The following is a 15,761-nucleotide window of genomic DNA, read 5'->3' as shown; positions in this document are numbered from 1 at the left end:
TGTTAGTAGGCGCGACTCACACTTCACTAGCAACTTTTGGACCCATCTCTTCAGGTGCTTTGGGTCAACATTGAGTCACAACTCAGACATCCATCCACCATCGGATGGCCAGACAGACCGGTTCGATGACATGCTGGAGGAATATCTCCGCAACTTTGCAACCGGATCACAGAAGCATTGGGTGAAGCTCTTGGATGCTGCTCAACTGTGTTTCAATTCTCAAAAGAGCCATCATACAAACAAAAGCCCTTTTGAAATTGTTACCGGACAACAACCGCTTCTCCAGCAAACGGTGAATGCATCAACCATGCCAAAATCTCCTCGAGCTGCCAACTTCTCGAGCAAATGGGAGCGCAACATGGGGATAGTGCGGAGCTATCTCGTCAAAGCCCAAGAGCGGGCAAAAAGATTCACCGAACAAAGTAATGCTATGCATCCCAAAGCGGTACTTGTTTGCAGAAAGGACCCATGACCCTCCCCTGCAAAAAAATACATCGGGCCCCTGTCCATTGAAAAACGCATTGGGAAGTCCACATACCAGGTGAAAACTCCATCCTGGTGGAAGATCCATCTAGTCTTCCATGTCAGCCGCATGAAATCATTGCGTCGCTACAACAACAAGCTCACGAAACAGAGGGGCGCAGACCTCCCATCCAACAACCACCAGAATCATCATCATCATCATAAGGCTCTGAGGACAGTGCCAACTCAGGTGGGGGAGAATGTCATGGGCTGCTTTCTAGACACGCCCCATGACCCCTTGGCCGCGCCCCATGGCGGCCTAGCAAGCCTCACAATGCCTAGCGCCATGGTCGGCCCCGTGGTCTTGGCTGCGCCAAGTGACAAGCGCGCATGCGCCTCTGTCTCCCCACCGATGCCTCTCGCCAGCGCCCAAGGGCTGGCCAATGACAACAGCGCCGCGCGCCCTGACAATGCCGCGCGTGTAGATCCTGATGCCTCGCCAGCGCCCAGCTGCAGGCCCATTCCAACAGTGCCTCGCGCACAGACCCTAATGCCAAGCACCAGCGCCCAGCCTCAGGCCAACACAACAAGTGTCACGCGCGCCCACAGCAACGCGCGTGCAGACCCTGACCCGCAAGACAAAGTTGCTGCCATCGGACTTAGTTCTACCTTGTAATAAACTAAGTCCTTTTCATTGTAATTATAGGTTAGTTTACATCATTTTCATTCAGTGTGCTTCTACAGCTTTATTAGGACTAGTCATGTAATGTTGGTTTATTTTTTTTAAGCATTATTAAGGGGGACCAAACAATCAAACATTTTCAAGCAAACAATTTTCTGGTGTCTCTCCCCCTCGACACCGCATCTTTTGTAATCAGCATTTCAGTCATCAATAAAATCATCATCATCATTCAAAACCCAATTCTCTCTCAGCTTCCGCAATTGCTCATGACATTGGTTTTCCCGCACGGCACTGACAATCTAGTCTAGCGTGCAGAGGGGACCTCATTGGCGGACAACAACCACACTGACATCAGTTGCTTAGCCTTACGTTGCCCTTCCAAAGAACATCAGGAAGGCGTTGCGTAACAGGTAGGACGTTTTGCCCCAAACTCTTCAACAAGCTCGGTTTGTCATGAAATTCCTCAATATTCGTGCCTTAAACTAGCCTTAATGATTTTCTTTAAACAACAATGAGCATCTTACTCCCTGTAACAAATATCATTTTTACTTCTTTAAAAATTGGCATAATCTTTCATACTTATTTGACATATTTTGCCCTTCTATGGGGATTATCTAAATTTGCTAGTTAATTTTTTTTAGTCTTTTTATTAAGATATGGTTAAATATTTTTAAAATATAGTCATTCATACCTCACATAATTTCATACCTTCAATTCTTCCTGGTCTTTTTCAATTCTGGCATAATCTTTTGTCTCCAACAACATATAATATTTGTCTCGTAGCTCAATTTTTCATAAAATCTATTTAGCATTCTACCTATATCTTAGAACTTCAACCTTTGTGCCAAAACACATTTCCAATTTGGTAGATGTCTAAACTTGCGTAATCTACCGAGCAATAGAAGGCCACTATTTGGTCAATTTGCATCATCAAATTATTCAAAAAATTTCACCTATTCAATTCAAGTGTTTGTATCATCTTATTTTGGGTCGTCAAAATTAATCTTCATGCATCCGTTAATTCTAAGTTTTGGCACGTGAGTCGAGGTACTATCCTATAAATCCCAAAATGGTTGAAACCGTATTTCCAGGCATCGATAACTTTATGAGTTGCCAATGCTAATAAAATATTTTTAGAATCATTTCATGTCCAAGTGACTACCAATCTCGAGCTTGTCTATATCCAAGTACCAAAGGATTATTTTCAAGATCTAAATCACCCATCTTTGGCCTCTTTTAAATATAGCCATATACTATAAGACCGATCCCGTTGGTTTCTTAGGCACACATTCCCAAATATTCTACCCTTAGCCTTTAATATTTATCTACTCCGTAGTGACTAGATATATCTTTTCCCAAATTAGGTTGACTTTAATTGAACATCAAAGCAAATGCAAGTTCAAGAACAATATGGCAACCAAATTACAGTAATTGACCTAGACGCGGATGAGTTTGAGTACAAAAAATCCGAGTCATACCAAGACAAGATTGCTAAGCTTGAGACAAAGGTAGCGCAAATGGAGCAAGAAATTGATGGCATTAAGAAAATAATAGCCGATCATAAGAACTCATCCAACGAAGAAGGCTACTCTCTATTTCGCACAGTTGCACCACCGATTTATGAGTGTAATGCCTAGTTTTTTCAAATCTACACTCTTTTTTGCCAGAAAGGGCATTCTAAGCTGCTAACAATGTGTATGAAGAAAAAAATGATTATCAAGGATTCTCTCACAGAATTTGAAAGATTATCATTCCCCACCCACCTTCCCTTATTTAGGATACGCATGCAACCTACGTAAGGCTGAGTCTCATTATAGCAAAGAAACTGGGGCAGATTTTTAGCACGCATGATGAGTATGCTCGAAAGGGACATCATGCCATGAAGTAATAATCAAAAACTTCCTAAAGATTGGGCAATTTTTGAATAATTCAAGAGTCATGCAGGGAAAAGAACTTATGCTAGAGCTAAAGCTTTGATGTTCAACATAAGTCAGCCCTTCACAAAACTTCAAATCATTCCGTTTCCATGTCAATAAATCTCGTGCTTTAGAGCCCTCTAGATAACAAGTCATTCTCGTCCATCCATTTTGCAACTTAGGCCATCGTTTCTAGTTTAGGGCTCCTGCTTAACCATATCATGAATTAATCTATCCAATCATATGCTTTATTATTTCGTGCATTTATTATGATGAATACGCTAACGCTTTATTTTTTGTTTGTATAGTTTTACTTTTTCTTTAAAGCTTGCCTAGCATTGAACACTATTTTGACTGTGAATTTGCATAAACGATGGGACTATAATTGCAGAAAGATTTGAAGCATTCAGTACCGGTATGAGATTGTTGCAAGCAGAAGATGATGATACCAAGGCAAATGTGGTACGAAGAAACGTGTTGGTTAATCTGGGAAGCACTTTGTAATGACCCGGCCGGTCGTTTTATGAATTTCAGCCCCGTTTACCCCATTTCTGCTTCTTTATGTGTTGTTCAACTATATTTCATCATATCATATTTGTTGGTTCGGATTCGGGGTGGTCTTGGAGTGGAATGAGACACTTAGTCTCTAATTTAGGAGCTTAAGTTGGAAAAAGTCAACCAGATATTGACTTATGCATAAAAGGTCTCGGATATGAATTCTGATAGTTCAGATAGCTCCATTAGGTGATTTTGGGTTTAGGAGTGTGTTCGGAATGTAATTTGGATGTCTGTGGGAGAATTAGGCTTGAATTGACGAAATTGAAAATTTGGAGTTTCCGGTCGGTAGTGAAAATCTTAATATCGAAGTCGGAATGGAATTCTGGAAATTTGAGTAGGTCCGTAGTATCATTTGTGACATGTGTGCAAAATTTCAAGTCATTCGGAGGTGATTTGATAGGTTTCAGTGTTGTTTGTGGAATTTAAAAGTTTCTAAGTTCTTAGGCTTGAATCCGAGGTTGATTTTGGTGTTTTGGTGTTGTTTTGGGTGATTCGAAGGCTCGAATAAGTTTGAATGATGTTATAGGATGTGTTGGCATGTTTTTTGGTTGAGGTCCCGAGTGCCTCGGGTGAGTTTCAGATGCTCAACGGATCATTTTTGGACTTAAGAAGATGGCAGATTTTGCTGGTATTTTATTGCAGAAGGTTTGTTCTCCGCGTTCGTGAAGATAGTCCCGTGTTCGCGAAGAAGAGCTTGGTCTAGGAGAGAAAATTCTATTTGCGTCTGCATGTCAGGGGACGCATTCATGTAGGCTTGGACTCCAGTGAATCGCGAACGCGTGAGAGGCGTCGCGTTCGCGTAGGGAAGTTGGAGTAGCTGGGACCCCAGGAGTTTGCTCATCGCGTTTGCGTAGGAAGGGTCGCATTCGCGAAGGCTCTGGAAGTTGAAGCTTCATGTTCGCGAGAAGGTGCTCGCGTTCGCAAAAGAGGAAAAAGTGAGTAGTAGAGTTTTGTTCAACGCGAACGCGAGGAGGTGGTCGCGTTCGCGATGAAGGACGCATCTAGGCAGAATGTTTATGTTCAAAAACAAGGGTTTTAGTACATACTTCAAAATTCATTAGAGAGCTCGGGAGAAGGCGATTTTGGAGGGGATTTTCAGAGTAGTGATTAGGTTAAGTGTTCTTCACTCAAATTTGGTTAAATTTCATGATTATGTCTTGATTTTTATCATTTAATTTGGGAATTTGGGATGAAAATTGAAGAAAATGGAAGAAAATTTGGAGAGTGGATTTTAGGGATTTGGATGACCATTTGATGTCGGATTTTGGTGAATTTGACATGGGTAGACTTGTGAGAGAATGGACTTTCTAGTTTTGTAATTTTTAACAGATTCTGAGATGTGGGCCCGGGGGCTGGGTTTGAGCCAAATTAGGGATTTTTGGTCTAATTTGATAATTTTCATAGGGGTTTCATTCCTTTAGCATATATTGATGATCATATACTGATTTTGGTTAGATTCGGAGCATTTGGAGGCCGAATCGAAAGGCAAGGGCATCGCGAGCTAAAGTTTTGGCTTGGTTTGAGGTAAGTAACACTTCCAAACTTGGTTCTGAGGGTTCAAAACCCCGAACCATGTGTTCTATGATTACTGTTGAGGTGACGCAAATGCCAAGTGACGGGCGTGTGGGCGTGCACCATAAGAATTGCGGCCTGGATCATTCCATGGCACCGCTTAGTGACTCTTTCTTGCTGATATCTGTGTTGTGATTAAGTTAATGAGCTGTAATCATGTTAATTATCATGTTAAGGCTTCACACTGATACTGTTGAGACCCGAGAGGTCGTTTCTTGCTGTCGTATCATTAGCTTCATTGATATTCTATACTCAGCCATGTTCATGCACATTATATCATGTCTTAGTCTCGATTATTATTATTTGGCACATTATATCATTGTTTCGGGCTAGTATCATAGCATTTTGAGCCCCCGTGTGTGATACTGGAAAGTGATAACTGAGTGAGGCCGAGAGCCTGATATTGAGTGACAGTATAGGATCGGGCTGTCAGCACAGCAAGATATTAATTATGCATTCGTTGGCTTGTTATAGAGCTTGGGCTAAAAGGAGCCCCTCCAGAGTCTATACACCCCCAGTGAGCGCAGTTGATATTATTGAGGGATGTATTTTCCCTAGACATGGATCTTGTCTTAAGTACCTATACCTGGAGGTGGATCTTTTCCATAGGGCTGGAATGGCCTTCCTCGGTACTGGATGACTGCGGTCAGTGATGTGTATATATATTCCGGGATAGATCTTTCCAGGGCCGGATGGCCATATACAGTACCGAGTGGTTGAGCACTTGCGAGTGGAGGTACATGGTACACTTTTCATGTTTTCTATGCATTGGTACATAGATATTTTGCTGAGCTTTATACTCCACACTATTCTGATTGTATTTATTTACTGTTGAGTTGAATACTTGAATTGCAAGCATGTCTACTTTACTGTACAGTTTAATTGTATTACCTGTTGAGGTTTGGTTCGTCACTACCTGTCAATCCATAGTTTGGACTTGTTACTTACTGAGTTGGTGTACTCACGTTACCCTCTGTACCTTGTATGTAGATCCAGATATCTCAGGACATGGTAGCGGTTGTTGACTATTCCAGTCGCGGACTTCATGGAGATATCGAGGTAGCTGCCTAGCAATCACATTTCTGCTTTTCTACTTCTCTATCTTCCTATTAGTACATTGTTGCTATTTCCAGACTATTTTGGTCTTGTCTTGTTTCGGAACTATTGCAGCATTGCTCATGACTTAGTGACACCCAAGGTCGGGCTTGTATTTTCTGCTTGTTTAATTTTGACTTTATATATTTTATCGGATTTCAGTTGAAAAAATGGTTTTACTTAAGTTTTTAATGAAATGTGGATTATTTTGGAAATGTGTCGGCTCGCCTAGTTTCACGATAGGCGCCATCACGACCGGGTCAGTTTTGGGTCATGACCAGTTGGTATCAGAGCCTAGGTTACATAGGTCTTAAAAGTCATGAGCAGGTTTAGTAGAGTCTCGCGGATCGGTACAGAGACGTCTGTACTTATCTTCGGGAGGCTGTAAAACCTTTAGGAAAAACTTCACATTTTTGAATTCTTGTCGTGCGAATCTATTGATTCTGGTACTAAACTTCTGTTATTCTATTCTCTCATAGATGGCGAGGACACCTGCTACCGATCAGGACGGATGACCACCAGTACCACCAGTTGGGACCACTAGAGGCCGAGGTCACGGTCAAAGTCGTGGTAGGGGCAGGGGTGTAGCCCGCACCATAGCTAGGGCAGCACCTGCAGATCTACCAACCGCCCCAGTTCATGATCAGGCTCCAGCGGGGGATGCTCCAGCAGGACCAGCTCAGGCATCGACTGTGCCTATTGTTATTCCGGGTCTTCAGGAGACCTTGGCTCAGATCTTGACCGTGTGCACTAGTCTTGCTCAGGAGGTCGCAGTTTTTACTACAACAACTACTTTTCAGGCCAGGGGAGGCACGCAGACTCCCGTCTCTCGTACACCCGAGCAGGTTGTTCAGGGACTTCAGACACTGGAGGCACCACTAGCCCAGCTGGTTGCACCTGCTTAGGATTATGTGCTTCTAGTTATTCCTGATGACGAGCAACGTCGATTGGAGAGATTTGGTAGACTTCAGCCTCCGACTTTCAGTGGTACATAGGGAGAGGATGCCTAGGATTTCTTGGACAAGTATTATAGGATTCTACGTACAGCAGGTATTCTAGAGACTAGTGGGGTCTCATTTACTACTTTTCAATTTTCTGGAGTTGCCTTCACTTGGTGGGAGGATTATGAGAGGCATAGGTCTGTTGGTGCAACACCCCTTACCTGACATTAGTTCTCCATTCTCTTCCTAGAGAAGTATGTACCGCATTCATGCAGAGAGGAGTTGTGCAGGCAGTTCGAGCAGCTGCGTCAGGAGGATATGACCGTGATGCAGTATGAGATGAGATTCTCCGAGTTAGCCTGTCATGCTATCTGACTAGTTCCCACGAATAGGGAGAGTATCAAGAGGTTCGTTGATGGCCTCACTTATCAGCTACAGATTGTTTTGACGAGAGAGAGAGAGAGAGTATCTGGCGCTTCTTTTGAGGAAGTGGTTGACATTGCTAGAGATATAAAGTCAGTTCACCGCCAGGAGCGAGATGAGAGGGAGGCCAAGAGGCCTCGGGGATCTGGTAGTTTTGCTGGTGTTCCTTCAGGAGGTCAGTTTCAGCACGTAGAGGCCATCCATTCAAACATGCTCAGCCAGCCCGTTCGGGTCACCGTGGTGGATCATCTGGCCACGGTTCTCACAGTTCACATCAGGGTCACTCATCTCTCAGTGCCCTTTCAGCTCAGAGTTCGACTCACGCACCATCAGTTTAGGGCTCATCTATGCCTGGTTCTTCTAATGGGTATCCTATTGCTCGGGGCTCCCTTCACACCCCACCGCCATTTGCTGGGAGAGGTTGCTTCGAGTGTGGAGATTTGGGTCATATCAAGAGGTTCTATCCCCGTCTTAGGGGAGGTCCATCCCAGCAGAGGAGTCAGCTTTCGGCTTCAGCACCAGTTACTTCCCCATCCGCTCAGCTCGGGGTAGAGGTTAGTCAGCTAGGGGTTACCCTAGAGGGTGAGGTCGATCAGGTGGTGGCCAGGCCCGTTTCTATGCACTCCCAGCCAGGCCAGATGCTATTGCTTCAGATGTTGTGATTACATGTATTGTCTCCGTATGCCACAAAGATGCCTCTGTATTATTTGACCCCGGTTCCACTTTTTCATTTGTGTCATCATATTTTGCTCATTATTTGGATATGCCCCGCGAGTCTCTTTTTTCATCTGTTCGTGTATCTACTATGGTGGGCGATACTATTGTTGTGGACCACGTATATCGATTGTGTATGGTGACTATTGGAGGTTTGGATACCCGAGTGGATCTCTTGTTGCTTAGTATGGTTGATTTTGATGTGATATTGGGCATGGATTGGTTATCTCCGTGTCATGTTATTTTGGACTGTCATGCTAAGACAATGACATTGGCTATGCTGGGGGTGCCACAGATTGAGTGGCGAGGTTCGACGGATTATGTTCCCAGTAGAGTGATTTCATTTTTGAAGGCCCAGCGAATGGTTGGGAAGGGTTGTCTTTCTTATTTGGCATTCGTGAGGGATGTTAGTGCAGAGAATCCTACCATTAATTCAGTTTCGGTAGTGAGGGACTTTCCGGGTGTGTTTCCTGCAGACCTGTCGGGCATGCCACCAGACAGGGATATTGACTTTGGTATTGATTTGGTGCCGGGCACTCAGCCCATTTCTATTCCACCGTATCGTGTGGCACCGACGGAGTTGAAGAAGTTGAAGGAGAAGTTTCAAGAACTCCTCGATAAGGGGTTTATTCGGCCTAGAGTGTCGCCTTAGGGTGCGCCCTTTCTATTTGTGAAGAATAAGGATGGCACGATGAGGATGTGCATTGATTACTGGCAGTTGAACAAAGTCACAATCAAGAACAAGTATCCTTTGCCTCATATTGATGATTTATTTTACCAACTTCAGGGAGCGAGAGTATTCTCCTAGATTGATCTTCGTTCAAGGTATCACTAATTGAAGATCAGGGACTCGGACATTCTTAAGACAACTTTTAGGACCTGATACAGTCATTATGAGTTCCTGGTGATGTCATTTGGGCTAACCAATGCCCCAGCAACAATCATGCATCTGATGAACAACATTTTTTGGCCTTATCTCGACTCGTTTGTGATTATTTTCATTGATGATATTCTGGTGTACTCGCGTAGGTAGGAGGAGCACGCCGAGCATTTGAGAGTTGTATTGTAGTGGTTGAGGGAGGAGAAGCTTTATGCAAAGTTCTCCAAGTGTGAGTTTTGGCTCAATTTAGTGGCTTTCTTGGGGCACGTAGTGTCCAGTAAGGGTATTCAGGTTGATCCGAAGAAGATAGAGGCGGTCTAGAGTTGGCCCAGACCATCCTCAACCACATAGATTTGTAGTTTTTTTGGTTTGGTAGGTTATTACCGTCGGTTCATTCAGGGATTTTCATCTATAGCATCACCATTGACCAAATTGACCCAAAAGGGTGCTCCTTTCAGGTGGTCGGACGAGTGTGAGGTGAGCTTTGAAAAGCTCAAGACCGCCTTGACCACAACTCCAGTGTTAGTGTTGCCATCAGCTTCAGGTTCATATATAGTGTATTGTGATGCTTCTAGAGTTGGTATCGGGTGTGTGTTGATGCAGGAGGGTAGAGTGATTGCTTATGCTTCTCGTCAATTGAAGCCCCATGAGAAGAACTACCCTGTTCATGATTTGGAGTTGGCTGCCATTGTTCATGCATTGAAGATTTGGAGGCATTATCTCTATGGTGTGTCTTGTGTGGGTTTACTGATCATTATAGCCTCCAACACTTGTTCAAACAGAAAGATCCCAATTTGAGGCAGCGGAGGTGGTTGGAGTTGCTAAAGGACTATGATATTACTATCTTGTACCATCCAGGGAAGGCCAATGTAGTGGCCGATGCTTTGAGTAGGAAGGTGGTGAGTATGGGCAGTTTGGCATATATTCCTGTTGGGGAGAGGCCTCTTGCAGTTGATGTTCAGGCTTTGGCTAATCGGTTTGCGCGACTAGATATTTTGGAGCCTGGTCGGATCTTAGCTTGTGTGGTTTGTCGGTCTTCCTTATTAGATCGTATCAGAGAGAATCAATATGTTGATCCTCATTTGATTGTCCTCAAGGACAAAGTTCAGCATGGGGTGCCAGAGATGTGACTATTGGTGATGACGGAGTATTGAGGATGCATGGCCGGATATGTGTGCCCAATGTGGATGGGCTTCAGGATTTTATTTTAGAGGAGGCCCACAGTTCGCGGTATTCCATCCATCTGGGTGCCGTGAAGATGTATCATGATTTGAGATAACACTACTGGTGGAGGAGAATGAAGAAAGACATAGTGGGATTTGTAGCCCGGTGCCTCAATTGTCAGCATGTGAAATATGAGCATTAGAGACCGGGTGGCTTGCTTCAGCAGATGGATATTCCAGAGTGGAAGTGGGAGCGGATTACCATGGATTTCGTAGTTGGACTCCCACGGACTTTGAGAAAGTTCGATGCCATTTGGGTGATTGTGGATCGGCTGACCAAGTCCGCGCACTTCATCCCTGTGTGTACTACCTATTCTTTAGAGCGGTTATCTAAGATTTATATCCGAGAGATTGTTCGCCTGCATGGTGTCCCAGTTTCCATCATTTCAGATAGAGGTACTCAGTTTACATCGTAGTTTTAGAGAGCCGTACAACAAGAGTTGGGTACTCAGGTTGAGTTGAGAACATCTTTTCACCCTCAGATGGACGGGCAGTCTGAGCGTACTATTTAGATATTGGAGGATATGTTGCGTGCTTGTGTCATTGATTTTGGGGGTTCATGAGACCAGTTTCTACCACTCGCGGAGTTTGCTTACAACAACAGTTATCAGTCGAGTATTCAGATGGCTCTATATGAGGCTTTATATAGGAGACGATGTAGATCTCCAGTAGGTTGGTTTGAGCCGGGCGAGGCTAGGCTTTTGGGTACAAATTTGGTACAGGATTCTTTGGACAAGGTGAAAGTGATTCAGGAGCGGCTTCGTACGGCACAGTCGAGACAAAAAAATTATGCTGACAAGAAGGTTCGAGATGTGTCTTATATGGTTGGGGAGAAGGTTCTACTGAAGATTTCACCCATGAAGGGTGTTATGAGATTTGGGAAGAAGGGCAAATTGAGCCCTCGGTTAATTGGGCCTTTTGAGGTGCTTCAGAGGTTTGGGGAGGTGTCTTATGAGCTTGCCTTGCCACCTAGCTTGTCGAGCGTGCATCCGGTATTTCATGTTTCTATGCTACGGAAGTATATTGGCAACCCGTCTCATGTTTTGGATTTCAGCACGGTTCAGTTAGACGAGGATTTGACTTATGATGTGGAGCCAAAGGCTATTTTGGAGCGGCAGGTCCGAAAGTTGAGATCAAAGGATATAGCAGTAGTGAAAGTGCAGTGGAGAGGCCAGCCCGTAGAGAAGGCTACTTGGGAGACCGAGCGCGAGAGATATCCACACCTATTTGAGGCTTCAGGTATGTTTCTTGACTCGTTCGAGGATGAATGTTTGCTTAAGAGGGGGAGTATGTAATGACCCGACCGGTCGTTTTATGAATTTCAGCCCTGTTTCCCCCATTTTCGCTTCTTTATGTGTTGTTCAGCTATATTTCATTGTATCGTATTGGTTGGTTCGGGTTCAGGGTGGTCTTGGAGTGGAATGAGACACTTAGTCTCTAATTTAGGAGCTTAAGTTGGAAAAAGTCAACCGGATGTTGACTTATGCGTAGAAGGTCTCGAATGTGAATTCTGATGGTTTGAATAGCTCCGTTAGGTGATTTTGGACTTAGGAGTGTTTCAGAATGTAATTTGGAGGTCCGTGGGAGAATTAGGCTTGAATTGGCGAAATTGGAATTTTGGAGTTTCTGGCCGGCAATGAAAATCTTGATATCGGGGTCGAAATGGAATTCCGAAAATTTGAGTAGGTCCATAGTGTCATTTGTGACTTCTGTGCAAAATTTCAGGTCATTCGGAGGTGATTTGATAGGTTTCGGCGTTGTTTGTGGAATTTGAAAGTTTCTAAGTTCTTAGGCTTGAATCCGAGGTTGATTTTGGTGTTTTGTTGTTGTTTTGGGTGATTCGAAGGCTCCATTAAGTTTGAATGATGTTAGGGCCTCGGGTGAGTTTCGGATGCTCAACGGATCATTTTTGGACTTAAGAAGATAGCAGATTTTGCTTGTATTTTATTGCAGAAGGTTTGTTCTTCGCGTTTGCAAAGATAGTCCCGCGTTCGCGAATAAAAGCTTGGTCTAGGGGATAAAATTCTCTTTGCGTTCGCGTGTCAGGGGACGCTTTCGTGTAGGCTTGGACTCCAGTGAATCGCGAACGCGTGAGAGGCGTCGCGTTCGTGTAGGGAAGTTGGAGTAGCTGGGACACCAGGAGTTTGCTCATTGCGTTCGCGTAGGAAGGGTCGCGTTCACGAAGGCTCTGGTAGTAGAAGCTTCATGTTCGCGAGAAGGAACTCACATTCGCGAAAGAGGAAAAAGTGAGCAGTAGAGTTTTGTTCTATGCGAACGCGAGGAGGTGGTCGCGTTCGCGATCAGGGGCGCATCTGGGCAGAATGTTTAAGTTCAAAAACGAGGGTTTCAATCCATAATTTCAAAATTCATTAGAGAGCTCGGGAGAAGGCGATTTTGGAGGGGATTTTTAGAGGAGTGATTGGGGTAATTGTTCTTCACTCAAATTTGGTTAAATTCCATGATTATGTCTTGATTTTTATCATTTAGTTTGGGAATTTGGGGTGAAAATTGGAAAAAATGGAAGGAAATTTGGAGAGTGGATTTAGGGATTTGGATGACCATTTGATGTTGGATTTTGGTGAATTTAATATGGGTAGACTCGTGAGAGAATGAGCTTTCTAGTTTTGAGATTTTTATTGGATTCCGAGACGTGGGCCCGGGGGCCGGGTTTGAGCCAAATTCGGGATTTTTGGTCTAATTTGATAATTTTCGTATGGGTTTCATTCCTTTAGCGTATATTGATGATAATATATTGATTTTGGTTAGATTCGGAGCATTTGGAGGCTGAATCGAGAGGCAAGGGCATCGCGGGCTAAAGTTTTGGCTTGGTTTGAGATAAGTAACACTTCCAAACTTGGTTCTGAGTGTTTGAAACTCCGAACTATGTGTTCTATGATTACTATTGAGGTGACACAAATGCCAAGTGACGGGCGTGTGGGCGTGCACTGTGAGAATTTTGGCCTGGATCATTCCATGACACTACTTAGTGACTCTTTCTTGCTGATATTTGTGTTGTGATTATTTGATTAAGTTAATGAGCTGTAAATCATGCTAATTATCATGTTAAGGCTTCACGCCGATACTATTAAGACATGAGAGATTGTTTTTTGCTGTCATATCATTAGCTTCATTGATATTCTGTACTCAGTCCTGTTCATTCACATTATATCACGTCTCAGTCTCGATTATTGTTATTTGGCACATCATATTATTGTTTCGGGCTAGTATCATGGCATCTTGAGACCGTGTGTGTGAGACTGGAGAGTGATGACTGAATGAGGCCGAGAGCCTGATATTGAGTGACAGTATGGGATCGGGCTGTACGTCGCAACATGATATTGATTATGCCTTCATTGGCTTGTTATAGCGCTTGGGATGAAAGGAGCCCCTCCGGAGTTTATACACCCCCGGTAAGCGCAGTTGATATTATTGAGGGATGGATTTTCCCTGGACATGGATCTTGTCTGATGTACTTATACCTGGAGATGGATCTTCTCCATATGGCTGGAATGGCTTTCCTCGGTATTTGATGACTGCGGTTAGTGATGTGTATATATTCCGAGATGGATCTTCCCAGGGTCGGATGGCCATATACAGTACCGAGTGATTGAGCACTTGAGAGTGGAGGTACATGGTACACTTTTCATGTTTTCCGTGCATTGGTACATAGGGATTTGCTAAGCTTTATACTCCACATTGTTCTGATTGTATTTATTTACTGTTGAGTTGAATACTTGAACTGCAAGCATATCTACTTTACTCTACAGTTTAATTGTGTTACCTGTTAAGGTTTGGTTCGTCATTACCTGTCAGTCCATAGTTTGGACTTGTTACTTACTGAGTTGGTGTACTCACGTTACCCCTTTTACCTTGTGTGCAGATCCAGGTATCTCAGGACACGGTATCGGCTGTTGACTATTCCAGTCGCAAACTTCACGGAGATAGCGAGGTAGCTGCATGGCAATCGCAGTTCCATTTTTCTCCTTCTCTATCTTCCTATTAGTACATTGTTGCTATTTCTAGACTATTTTGGTCTTGTCTTGTTTCAGAACTATTGTAGCATTGCTCATGACTTAGTGACACCAGAGGTCGGGCTTGTATTTTCCGCTTGTTTGATTTTGACTTTATATATTTTATCGGATTTCAGTTGAAAAAATGGCCTTACTTAAGTTTTAAATGAAATGTGGATTATTTTGAAAATGTGTTGGCTAGCCTAGTTTCACGATAGGCTGTAAAGCCCCAGAAAATTTTGTTAAGTAATTTAAGATTTCGTGGTGCCAAGGTAGGCTAATTATTTTATCTTGCATGCAAATGAGGATTCATGATATAATTGATATCAATTGAATATGTTAATACGTGTATAAGTCATATTAGAAGTGAATTGAGGTCTAAGGAGAGGCCTAAGTCTAAGCCAAGTTGGAAAATTGCATAATAGACGAAAGTTACAAATGAGTTCGCACATGACCTCACTTTGGATAATCATATCTCCAGTTATATAAGTATTTGTGTGATTCACAACCTATCATATTAAAGTCCTTTGAGTCTAGTTTCCAACGCAACAAACTGTTCGTCATTTGGAGGTGTATACAGAAAGTTATGACCATTTTACCGGACATGCGTCACCAGCGCGCTCAGGAGCACCGTGTTATATGTGATTGTGAAAAGTGATTTGATATGCCTACCTTATTATGTGCTAATCTTGTAAATGCTTAAGGATGACGATATGAGAGTATGTGTTAACGAATGAAAGAACGTTAATGTGTCCAAATGTGGGAATGTGTATAATGGCTAAAACCCTATGTGGTAAGTAATGAAAGATGGTATTGTGAAATGACGTAAATGAGTTGAACGATTACGACAACACCTTGTACATGAATTACTACTTGGTGACAGTTATGGCGTCTTGGGCCCAAATGTATGAATTGTTGATATGAACTTGTGCTTCCTTGAAATGATGATTCTTGTAATTAATATGCCTTGAACGTTGTTGGTTAAGTCTCCCGATATAATAGTGTAAGTAAATGGCAACAAACCAAGTGTGTGTTTGTGAATGTGTTTATGTGGTAAGAGTTGTGTAACAAATGATGGAAAGAAATCGTAATTGATGCAATTGAAACAACTGTGGTAATATCATACGTGACTTGTCGCGGGCACTTATCATTGTGACTTAAATTGTATACAGGCTGTTGCATATGATAGAAATGGTATTGATGTTTATGAAAAGTCTTTGTGAATTATTGTTGTTGTTGTGTGAAATGTGATTGTCCGGTGGGATCGGGTTGCGTGCCGCAACAC

The sequence above is a fragment of the Nicotiana tabacum genome, chromosome 6 (genome assembly GCF_000715075.1).
Source record: "Nicotiana tabacum cultivar K326 chromosome 6, ASM71507v2, whole genome shotgun sequence".
In the NCBI taxonomy this organism is placed as follows: domain Eukaryota; kingdom Viridiplantae; phylum Streptophyta; class Magnoliopsida; order Solanales; family Solanaceae; genus Nicotiana; species Nicotiana tabacum.
Note: the sequence above shows the minus strand (reverse complement) of the source record.